At 45.2% G+C, this 12,491-nt stretch overlaps 1 long non-coding RNA gene across 1 annotated transcript; it reads left to right on the top strand.

The window, feature by feature from the left end:
- The first annotated feature begins 543 nt into the window (after positions 1-543).
- LOC127000744 (uncharacterized) lies at positions 544-11,575 on the top strand. The gene is made up of 2 exons (XR_007754484.1): positions 544-732; positions 11,210-11,575. It is a non-coding gene; the product is annotated as an uncharacterized LOC127000744 (long non-coding RNA).
- The last annotated feature ends 916 nt before the right edge of the window (positions 11,576-12,491 follow it).

Here is a 12,491-nt window from a genome sequence, read left to right as displayed (position 1 = left end):
CCCCCAAAGATATCGTGCTATTACTAGAAGATGATCAGGATAATCTTGGTTGGCACACGTCACACACCGTACGTTCGGTCTCCTTGATGCACACGGAGGTGTTACGTACATGAGTATTGTGCAACACCGCGGCGCCGCCGGCAACGTGATTCCCTGAATGGGGCAAGTATCAGCAGCGGTGGCTCAGTCCCGCAACGGTGGGACAAACATATCATTTAATTTTTTTGTTCAAGGAAATGATAGCAGAAGGGAGGACAGGGTGGGGGAGGGTGCCACACGTTGCGACACGTTAGCTACCCGTCCGCGGTTGACGCTCCAACTCTGCCCATCATATTTATGTGTCCTGCCCTCGTTCCATATAAATCCGCACCGTGAACTGGCACCAAACAAACACACAGCACGGAAGCACAAAGGCATCCATATACGGCTGAGAGGTATAGACGCAATAGGAATATTTGGCACTTGTAAAATGTCCAGGAGAATAGACATCATGGCAACCTTTACTGGCACGCTACCACCACCACCCTTGGAGACCACCACCCTGCCACCCGCGGCTCGCCTCTCAACAAAGTGGAGTATTCCGCGAGTCACTAGCTCACTGCTGCACTCTCAGATCGACGGTCGGTAACGAGGATACATACCTGCTGGTGGTGCTGGTGCTGGCGTGCGGGAGTGAAAACGGATCTAGCGGAAGGTGTGGGCCCAGTGAGGTGAGAATCCGCACCCACACACGTGAGTACACATAACTGCGTGATAGTGCACTCAGTTCTGGTTAGTGTTTAGTAGAGTTCAGCTTGGTTTGTTGAGGGTAACGTAGCAAGTTCATCGTAGCTAGACTATATAGGACGGTCAAATACATCGTCACATTTTTTTTTCTCTGATCAAACCTCTACTAAGTCTACTTATACGTGCATGGTCAATGATCAGTAATGGTATAGTTATAATTGGACATTTACGTTGTTCTAATTACGTAATTCTAATGACAATGCCGAACGTAATAGGAAAGGATTGCGGAAATCACCCAAATACTTGCTGCCTTTTTTTGCTCATGATCAAGGTAAACGTTTTCTTCTACACGTATAGCAGACAGAAATGAAGGTTATTCTTAGGAGTTTGTTCATATGGAAGCAGACAGAAATGAAGGTTATTCTAAGGAGTTTGTTCATATGGATTAACTTAACCAGGATCTTGTCCAGTCAGGAATTTTGTTATTCACCATCACTGCACGTTCCCCGACCCCCGTCACCACCACAACCACTGCCCCACTCCGCCCCTCGTCCCTGTCCGTTGCCTCTCCTCAGCGTGTTGTGCAAAGCGGTGACACGTAGAATTTCCGGTATACCAAGTAGGGTACGGTTGAGGAGGCAAGTGAGCAAATACAGTAATCTAATATTCCTGCATAGTATTGGGCCATGAATACTCTGACGGATGGGTATGGATTTGTCAGCATCGAATGACAGAACATGACGAAATCAACTTGAATGGGTGCACCTCCGGCCTCCCCCCAATCCCCCCCACCCGCCTCCGCCATCAAGGACCAGCTCAATCCTATCAAGTTCAGTCCTGCGACCACAAGTAAATTCTGGTGACTCTTATGGAAGCTTAGGATTTGGAGGAGAGGGATAGGTGTACGGAGGAGGGTGGTAAGGCTGTGGTGTTCGGGTGTAGCTAGTGAGTAATAAGAGTGTAGCTGTGCAGTTACGGGGAGCTTGTTTGACGAGCGTGTCCCTCCCTATCTCGTAATCTTAATTCCCTCCCTCATTGTGAAATACTCTCATTAGGGTTAAAGAGGAGTGAATGTGCAAGTTACCGGGTGCCCCCTATGAAACCTCACGTTCTCCTCCACCCCCACCATGTGTGTGTGTGTGTCATTCTCTCTCTCTCTCTCTCTCTCTCTCTCTCTCTCTCTCTCTCTCTCTCTCTCTCAAAGCCGGTGTTAACTGCTTTTCTCAAGTTTTTATTAAACTCGGTCAGGCAACATATGAGTACAGTACGTATCAATCAATAAATAAATAAAAACATTCTTAACTTTTATAGAAAACATACAATCAGATGTAGTAGGAACGGAACTATAAATGGCCTCGCAGCCTTAGAAGCAATAATATGAGTTAATTAATGAGAATATAGGTATCTGGATGATTTGAACAGTTACCAACAACTAACGACTAACCCAGATAGACTTATTTTTGCCTCAATGGTTTGTTTTTCGTTATCAGTTGAGGGTTAAAAATGCACGCACATGTTAGTTAACAGTAAATGAAAAAAAAGTCAGCTGAAAAACATATGAATATAATTGTGATAAACGCTTTAGGATTTCCTGTTTATAAATGCCTAAGGGCGAAACAACCATTATTATTATTATTATTATTATTATTATTATTATTAGTAGTAGTAGTAGTAGTTGTAGTAGTTGCATTATTGGTGGTGGTGGTCTTTCAAAGGCCCAGATATTAAAGTCAACATTAGACGAGACATGTTAAGCCGTAAAAAAAAGCAAACAAACTACAGAGAGCAAATTAATGAGAGCTGCGATTGAGAGAAATAATAATAATAATAATAATAATAATAATAATAATAATAATAATAATAATAATAATAAGTGTTATTTCGCCCAGCGGCACATATATATAAAAAAAGGTCAAGTTAACGAGCTGGATCAACCGAGATACATATACGCTTAAATAATTGATAGCTTATAATCCAGGCCTGGCTTATTATTATATATGCGTGTGCACGGCACACTTATACACAATCTACACGAACAGAAGGCCCAGCCACTCCCGCCGCATAGATCCACATACATAGGCCGAGCTCTGTCTGACGGAGGTGATGATGGAGTTTCCAGATTGTTCGACTCTCCTCCTTATACTGAACGCGGCGTGGCGACGCAGCACAGCCAGACTTCATCCCGTGCCCGGTGACGGTTCAGGAGGCAGTCCTATAGGCTACCGCGATCGCAGCGAGTTGCAGTAGAGAGTAGCAGTGGCTCCTGAATAACTCCAACTTCACCTCTGTGCTGCAGAAGGAGAATTTCCTCGGCAGCGTGTTGCCGATAACTGTGAGCTTGGTGGTCAGCTTCTTGATGTCATCATTATCGGTCCTTTCCCTGCTGATGACATGGCCCAGGTAAGTGAATCTATCCACAAATATAAGTGCATTCCCACTTGGCCACGCTGATGTCTGGCAATCCATCCTAGAGTGTGGCGGCGGCAATACCATGTACTCTGTCTTGGTGGTGTAGACAAAATCGTGCATGGCAGCATACGTACACCTGACACTCCAATAAGGTCCTGCAGAGCCTCCATTGTGGGCGCCATCAGTACCATATTACCAGCATAACTCAGCGAGTTGATGCACCTATCATGTAAGTGGCAGTCTGTGCCTGTCACGCAGAGCGGCAGTGAGATAATCTGTGTAGACGTTGTACAGGTAGGGAGACGGGATCCCTCCCTGGCGAATACCATTGGCTGTCTTAAATGGCAGCGAAGTGGAAGCCCCCATTTTACAGAAAATTCCTGGGTAGTGTACCAGTACATTAGGAGCTTGACAATGTACCCAGGAGTTCCCCTTACAAGCAGTATATTAAACAGCTTCCAGTAGTTCACTCTGTCAAAGGCCCTGCTGGCGTCAAGGAAGCAAAGGTAGACAGGTGAGCCCCTGGAAGTGTAGTACTCAATGATATTCTTTAACGTCTACACACATCTCAGTGCCGTGCCCTTTCTTGTAACTAAACATTGTTCAGCGTGTTCAGGTGGGCCTCTAGGGGGTTCAGCACTGCCTTCTCAATCCCTTTTGACAAGGCATTCGCAATGTCAATGGGCCTATAGTTGCTAGAGAGAGCAGGGTTTTTAACCTTGCTCTTTAGCTTGATCCACCCAGTCCCATGACTTCTCTTCCTCCACCATCGAGCCAAAAACACCGCCACTTCCACCTCCTCATCCCCTCGACGCATATCACTTGTCACCGCTATTTTCGTCTCCTCTCGCCTACATGTGGACGGGACGGCGTGGGGGACAAAGGAACGGAGAGAGAGAGAGAGAGAGAGAGAGAGAGAGAGAGAGAGAGAGAGAGAGAGACTGGTTTTTCTTAATTTGCCAAGAGTCATCAAAGCCCAACCCGATAGGACTTGTGGAGTTGAGCGGGAGAGGTGGTAGTGGTTGTGGTGGTAGGATTGAGTGGGTTGGTCACCACACCACGTAATCTCTCTCTCTCTCTCGCCTGGACTTGTTACCACACGTATGTTGATCCTACCCCCCCCTCCCTCCCTCGCCCTCCACTTTCCCTCCCTCCTTCCAATCCTGCTTACGTCCTTCCCTCCTCCCTCCTCTTACACACCATGAACGCTACGTAGTCAAGCGCCACACTTGACTCATAATTTGTAGATAGATAAATATGCAGTTAATGTTTCAGCACTAGTTAATCTGCAATGTTGTATAACTGAAAAAATATTCAATTGTTTTCCTTAGCACATTTTTGCACTCCACGGCGTCGTTGCAAAGTGCCTTATTTAATTGTACAAACCTGAAATGCTCTCATCAACCATATTATCGTGTGTGTGTGTGTGTGTGTGTGTGTGTGTGTTGGCAGGGAATACGGGAAATATGCAGCGGAGTTGTCTGCTCTCACCAAGCCGTTCCGTGTACAAAGCAACAAGCATGTCATGGGAGAAAGTTCCAAGCATTCTAAAACCCTGACGTGGCGAAGGTGGTGCAGGTGGCGGAAGAGGGCGAGGCCAGTAGGCGAGGCGAGGCGGGGAGGGGCAAGAACCAGTCCCTGCCCACCACACCACCGCCAGCCACACGCGCGGACACGAGAGAGCCAACCAACCAACCAGGCAGTGACGTCATGGCCCTGCCCGCCGCCCACACGTGCCCTGGGAGTGTATACGTACCCCACCTCACGGGCGGCGGCCAGCTGGGACACAACCTCCGTACTGAGTGGGTCGTGTTGGTGCGTGTTGGTCCAGAGGGTTGTGCAATGTGTTTGTGTCCCCGAAACTTGTTAAATAGTGTTGTGTTGTGTTGGTGGGGATGGTGATGGTGGTGTTGAACTCGACGCAGCGGTGGTGGGTGGTGGTGGTGACTCAGGGTGGCTGGCGTCGTTGAGTTCAGAGGAAATGCAAGTTAAGTGGGGCTTTGTTGTCGATTACGAAGAGGAAATTACAAAGTTTTCCGTGTATTATCATTTATGATTTAACGTTCAAGGGGGGAGTAGGGTTCGAAGAGTGACATAGTGCCTATTGAATTGAAAAACAGCTCGTATTCCGATCAATTCCTCATGCACCAAAGTATAGCGTCGATCATTTTGGTGGATTTAATTAACAAAGGGTTGAGGTTCAGTCCAATGAGCTGTATAGTGTAGTCATGTTTACTTTCCCTTCGTTCGTGGATTGCAAAGTTTTTAAAAGGTTAATTATTATATACAAAGGCTACTGCAACCTCTTTATTGATCTCAGGTGTCAAGTTTCAGATGCCTAACTTTATATTTCCTAGGTCTGCTCCTTGATATTCGTTATTATTATTATTATTATTATTATTATTATTATTATTATTATTATTATTATTATTATTATTATTCGCCTCTACTTATAGGTATGCGGCACATGTAATCAGGAGAGGCGGGGCAGAAAAAAATAAGGAAAACTAGTGTAATTGTGGTGTGATTCTGATAAGAGATAAGAAAGATAATAGCTCGCCGTCGTTCACACACACACATACACACACACACTGGGAAACCTTGTGCCGGAGGTAGTGAACAGCCAGCCCCGCACCACCCAGGCCCCACATTCTCAGACGTTTTGGGGCTTACTCACCCACATATGACAAGGTTGTGGGTATTTCCATGTGTAGTTTTATGAGCTTAGTGATAGTCTGACAAAGCTTCTGCACCATGAACGTGAAAAGCTCTCATGAGAACCCGACTAATCTTCTTTGAGGCCTTAGTAAATAGTTGTTGTGAGAGCCGGAAGCAACAGAGATGGGCCCTGCAGGACATGAGTCAAGGTGGGCCGCCGCGTGTAGGCTTGGCGGTCATGTGCGTCACCCATTACGTCACGCAGCGCATGAAGCTCTCGTCCGGTTATTACGGCTCACGAGTTAATTATTAAACACTTATACATAATATAATGAAGTCTAGTTTATTACCTAACGATAGCTGACGCAACACTCCCACCCCGTTGCACAGCCCGGGTAGCTCTTGTCCCGTGCAAGATCGAAGTAAGTACCTACTTGGATCTTGGTCCCGTGAGGGTCGGGTTACTGCGGCGTGCGAGTCAATGTCTGTTTTACATAATCCTGCTTACCAAGCTGAGTAACTTGTTCATAGCCCTGTTAAACCACCCGTTCTTCTATGTAATACGGATATGACCATGCACATCTTATCGTGTAAGGTTTGTCATAATATTTATTTCGTAGTTACGCTACATATCATTAATTTTTGTTGTCAGAGGGGGTTGGGGGCCAGAAATTAGTGTGTGATGTACCATATTGCGGTAAATTAAAAAGAAAACATTGTGTTTGCCTCAACATTTACTGAAATGTAAGAATTCGTGAGTTAAAGTATGATTTCAGTTCCATCTTCATTTGTGCCTTGCTGTTAGCCAAGACATTAGCATACCAATGATTACGTAATCACTAAAAAAGGACATCTCTAAATTTCACAGCGTCACCACTATCATTAGTTTGTTGTTTATGTGTGTGTGTGTGTGTGTGTGTGTGTGTGTTTAGGAATTACATAATCGCCAAGGCACCTGCATTCAGTTTCACACCGTCACTAGTTCCTGTTGTGTGTGTGTGTGTGTGTGTGTGTGGGTGTGTGTTTAGGAATTGCATAATCGGTAAGGCACCACTCAGTTTCACACCTTCATCACTAGTTCCGTGTGTGTATGTGTGTGTGTGCGCAGGGCTGAGTCACCACACTTCACGTCCCTCCCTCCCGGCCGGCCCATCCCTGTGACAGTGACAGAGACTTGAGGGCCAAGATCAAGGTCCGTTCAGTCCCGTGCTACATGGCCCTAGGTGTCTCTTTACCCTCACTTACGACCATATAGCACGGTGCTGCGCGGGGCCGCCACCCACGCACGCCAAGAAGAGAGATGTGAGAAAGGGAACCCGACTATGAAGACTTCGGGTACGTACATCTCCAAGGTTAGAGAGAGAGAGAGAGAGAGAGAGAGAGAGAGAGAGAGAGAGAGAGAGAGAGAGAGAGAGAGAGAGAGAGTATGTGTGTGTGTGTGTTTCTTCCTCTGATGTTTGTTTTCTTTCTTATGCCATTGTAGGTCTTTGCATTATTAATAAATGGTGAGGCCGCTTTATGTGTGTTTGAAACCGGAAGTTGTTGGGTCTCTCTCTCTCTCTCTCTCTCTCTCTCTCTCTCTCTCTCTCTTAGTCAGCCGGGTCACGTGTCTCATTTAGCAGTGTAACACTCGGAAATGATACTTTTTTTTCTCCCTCTTTTTTTTTCATTTATCATCATCATCGTCATCATCATCTTTTTCCTCTTCCTCCGCATCCTTCATCAACATCATAATCATCGTTTTCCTGTTCCTCCTCCTCCTTTATCATCATCATCTATTCTTCCTCTGCTATTTAATCTTCGTCTGTATGTCTTCTTTCTCCTCCTCCTTTATCATCATCTATTCTTCCTCTTCCATTTAATCTTCGTCTCTATGTTCATCCTTTTACTAAGCTTTATACCTTGTACTGATCTTTCTACGTATTGTTTTATTACTTTACGATTTTCATGCTCCTTGTTTTCATTTCTCAATATTTTATCATGTTTTCCTCCTTCACTTTTCGCCTTATCACTATTTTCCTCCTCCTCCTCCTTTTCCTAGTTTATTCCTGAGGCTTCACTACTGCCGCTGTCCCTAAATGATTCTTCTTTGTTGTATTTCGTTTTTTTCCCTTCTACCTTTCCCTCTGTTCCTCTTACGTCATTTTTAACTTTCTACTTTTATTTATTTTTATCACTCCATCATTACATTTTTTCCGCTTATTCCATCCTTCTTTCTTCTCTTTTTCCTCCTTCGTCTCCGTGTGGATGACCGCTTCTGTCCCAAACTTCACATCTGACCGCCCATAACCTTCCTTCGCCTTCATAACATCCCTTCCCCTCCGTTCCTACCTCACATCTTATTGAATCCCCTCCTGGTCCTTCCTTGTCGTTCCCCGCTCTCTCTATCCTTCCCCTCACTCCCTCACCCTTCCCCGTTTCCCTGCTCTTCTCACGTAACCTACCTTGACCTTCTAATGCACCCTTGTGGTCTGCCAAGTCACGGAGGAAGCAGACGAGGGGAACTGACCGACCAACGATGCCTGTTAAAGTTATGATTGTAAGGCTGTGATGAAAGACGCTGCGAGGCTGTGATGGTGTGTAAATATGCATTCCCTTTGTTGTGTCGCACCGCTGTCAACAGATGGCGCTCATAACCTTGTGTATGCCGTGCACGTACCCAATCATGCTTATAAATGGGGAAACTTACCGTGCTGCTCCTCTTGCCTTGATAATGAAGGAGTTTAATGGCGTAGAAAAAAAATGGTAGATGGTCTTATTTTCCCCCCCGGGGTAATTAAGCTGTACATAATATTCCCGATAAGGCCACGAGGTAATTTCTTCACGGGATTGCCTGGCGTGACGGAGCGTTGTTGCGGCGCTGACGGGGTAATTACAGGTGGGTGCAGGTGCGCGAGGCTGAGGGTGGGATTCTCAGTCGCCTCCACCTCACCTCAACTCTTGCCAAAGACCGAAAAGGAGGTCAGTCGGGTTCTAATGAGTGATTTTTCGCGTTCATGGTACAGAGGAAGGGTCAAAGTACCACCAGGGTCATAAAACTACCCCTGGAAATGATCAAAACTCCTACGAAAGCCTTGTTTAAATGTATGTGTGCTTGAACGCTGAAATGTTTAAAATATGACAATCAGACGCTTCTGCCTCTTAACTATTACCAAAGGCCGAAAAGGAGGTCAGTCGAGTTCTAATGAGTTTTTTTTTTCGTCCATGGTACAGAGGAAGGGTCAAAGTATTACCAGGGTCATAAAACTACCCAAGGAAATGCTCAAAACTCCCACGAAAGCCTTGTCAAATATGTGCTTGGGTGCTGAAATGTTTAAGAATATGACCCAGAGATCCGCGGACGGGAGGGAAGGTGCGGGACGGGAAACAACTTCGTGAAAAAAAAATAATAAAAAAACTAATATACCGTAAGACAAAGGGCGAATACGCATAATTTCTGTCAAATTAACCTTTTTCCTTGTATACAGTGTAATATGGAAGGGTAGAGCGTGATATATAGCCGTATTTATTTTTTCCTTTGTCTAGGTTTTGATTATATTTGTTTTTGTTTTATTTTTTTGTGCTTTCTTGTGTGAGTCATTTATCTTTTAGTATTGTATAATCTCATTAACTATTCTGGCCCCGTATTCTCAGACGCTTTCCGCTCCAACAATAACTATTTCCGTAGGTCACATAGGAAATTAATTGGGTTTTCATGAGTGTTTCACATCCATGGCGCTTAAGTCTTGTCAAACTACCACTAGGCTCATAAAACTACCCATGGAAATACCCACTTCCTTGACGAAAGCCTTATCCATTGAGGTGTGTATAGGCTCCCTAAGGTTTGAGCATTGGGCCCTCAGCTTTATCCCTTCATCTTAGTTTACACATCCGGTTTTCTTCATTGCACTGGACAGCCATTGAGGGATAAGACGCGGAGACCGTTGATCCGTGGTCCAGGTCGCTGATTGGTAAAATAAAGCCGTGACGTCACTGCTGTAGAAACGCATCACGCTGCAGGGATTTAATTGTCGCCTCATTTTATGCACATCCATAGCATCCCTTCCCCTCCCTTCCTACCTTTTAACATCTTATTGAGTCCCTTCCCCGGCCTTCCCCGCTCTCCCTCAGAACTTTTTTTTGTAGGTTGGCGTTACTGACAAACTTTTCTTTTTCCTCTTGCCTCCTTCTTACCTTATTTTGCTCTCGCCAAGGGTCTACTCACACTATCCCATATAACTTTTTGGTTAAGCTGGAGCAGGTATTTAAAGGATGCGTTGGCTTCTCTCCTTCTTCCCTTCTTCTGCCCTCTACCGAAACCTCGTCGCTCTTCGAGAAAACAAAATTTTTACTCTCCTCCATCCCAGGACCAGTGTAGACATAAAAATATATAATGTCTATCTATAGGCCTTGCTCTGTCCAATCCTATCACCATTCTGCTGCCCTTCCCACGGCCACCTATAAAACTCTACTTGAGCGCCCCAACCACCAAATTCACGAGCCTCCTCTTCTTCCCTTCTTCCTCCTTTTCCTCAACTGACCCTCCCCGGCTGAGCCCTAGTGGGAGCCATACTGTGAAGCCTCTTGATCCTATTTTTTCCCCTTTTCCGGCTGTGGTAAGTGTGGCTTGCCGCCTCCACCAGCGTCCAGTCCTTCAGGGACGAGGACAGGCGGAGGAAACGACGAACTAAAGTTGATGTGGTTGATTGTAGTGGGACTCGACATGAGAGAGAGAGAGAGAGAGAGAGAGAGAGAGAGGTTGGGGAGGCGATTTTCCTTGTATAAGCATAGTCATCCACTTCATGGGTTTAAGGTCATGGTGGTCGAGTGGGTTAGTATGTCAAGCCATGGAAGTGCAGAGTCAGGGCCAGACGGTTCGAACCCCAGTGCCACCTTGTGATGTCAGCTAGGAAGGGCATCTGATCTTACCCTCGAGCCAAGACCCCCAAACAGGGACCCTATATATATGAACTTGGGTGAAAGCTGTCAAGAAGGTCCATGTATTAAGGTCACAACACTTCAAGCCTAAAAACGGAAGTATAACTAATAATAATAATGTAATAATAATTGTTCTGCAGCCTTGGGAGTTATCAGTCTTGTGGTCTGCAGTTCGCCGTTTTATTGTGTATATTATTTTTGTTTCCTTCACTTATTTTTCATTTATAGTCTTCTGTGCTAAGTGGCGCTATACTGCGGTCCTTGATATGTAGCCACCCGCGCTGCCCACTACACTCATCCTTCTGGAGGTTCCCTGCGGTGACGTTTTTTTTTTTTTTTTTTTTTTTTTTTTTTTTTTTTTGGTGTGTGTGTGTGTGTGTATTTATTTTAAGTAAGTTCCTTCAGCCACTTAATTGTTATGACCATTTCCCCCAAAAATATACAAAACGAAGAAAACTGCCAATTAGGCTTGCATAACAGATCCCTTCCTCCTGTATAGAGTATGTCCGGCTGCTGTATGACGTGGACGTCGCAGCCCTGCCGCCGGTCACTGTGGTGCAAGGATACGAGTGAATTTCTGGGTAAAGACTTGTGTTTTTTTGTATTTGTTTTCAGAGAAGAAATAAAGCTTTATTTTAATTAATACTGAGTTTATTTTCCCAAATTTTCATCCTCCAACAACAAACCTTCCTAATCCCAGCCTGTTTGTGGTCACTGCTCGAGAGCCGCGGGACACTGCCAAACACACGACTACTGTTGTTTTCCAGACAGCACTTCTCTGCTGCCCTGTCTGCTATGTGGCTGCTTTTGATCACTGCAAGATCATAGGTAGTAAATGGCTCAAAAAAAAAAAAAAAAAAAAAAACGGAACATTTAGTAACGTTTGTGTTCAGTGGAAAATTATTGGGAATAACTAGAGAATATACAGAGTGCTTCAACTTGAGTGGCTCGATGAAGAATCATGTAGGAATACGTGACTAAGAATAACACTATAATAATAATGAAGTTAATTCATTATCACAGTGGAATAATCACTATAGCATTTCCACGAGAAACTGGCGGGTGGGGTAGTGGCGGCTGTGGGGTCAGCCCCGCCCCGCACCTTGCCACATTCAGCACCTCTCTCTTTCTCTCATATGTCAGCTATTTACTATCTTTAAATGAATTTAAATAATTGGATAATCCAATAAGGTCATACAGTGTTAAGATTGTTTCGTTTTTAGTATTTTGTATAAATACCACGACACTTGACAACGTTCACTATATGACCTTATTGGATTATCCAATTATTTAATTAAATTCATTTAAAGGTAGTAAATAGCTGACATATGAGAGGAAGCGTTAGGTGTTGAGTGTGTGTGGCAAGGTGCGGGGCGGGGCTGACCCCGCAGCCGCCACTACCCCATCCGCCAGTTTCTCGTGGATGTACTATATTTCCGTGCAGAGTTCGTTGACCCTTGCTCGGAGCGCTTTCCTCCATGGAAGGCCTCCCTACTTCGGAGCAGACCATAATGTAAGGTAAGGAAGGCCCAGCGCAGGGAGACAGGGGACCGGAAGCTTCGCTTCGTGGTGCATGTGAGGCGCCCTGTGGCCTGCATGAGGCTGTGTTACCAACACTGTTTAAAGAGGTGTGACAAGTAACCGATACGTACTCAAGGACCGCGGTCTTCAGTGTTACGTCGTGAAATGTCGTCACCACCAGTTTGGGGTGTTGATTCTCTGTTTTATTCCTCATTCCTCAACCATGACTAGAATGATTAGGACAGTTTAATTTTGTTTAT

This window comes from Eriocheir sinensis, chromosome 2 (assembly GCF_024679095.1).
Source record: "Eriocheir sinensis breed Jianghai 21 chromosome 2, ASM2467909v1, whole genome shotgun sequence".
Lineage (NCBI taxonomy): Eukaryota > Metazoa > Arthropoda > Malacostraca > Decapoda > Varunidae > Eriocheir > Eriocheir sinensis.
Note: the sequence above shows the minus strand (reverse complement) of the source record. Positions and strands in the feature narration are given on the sequence as shown.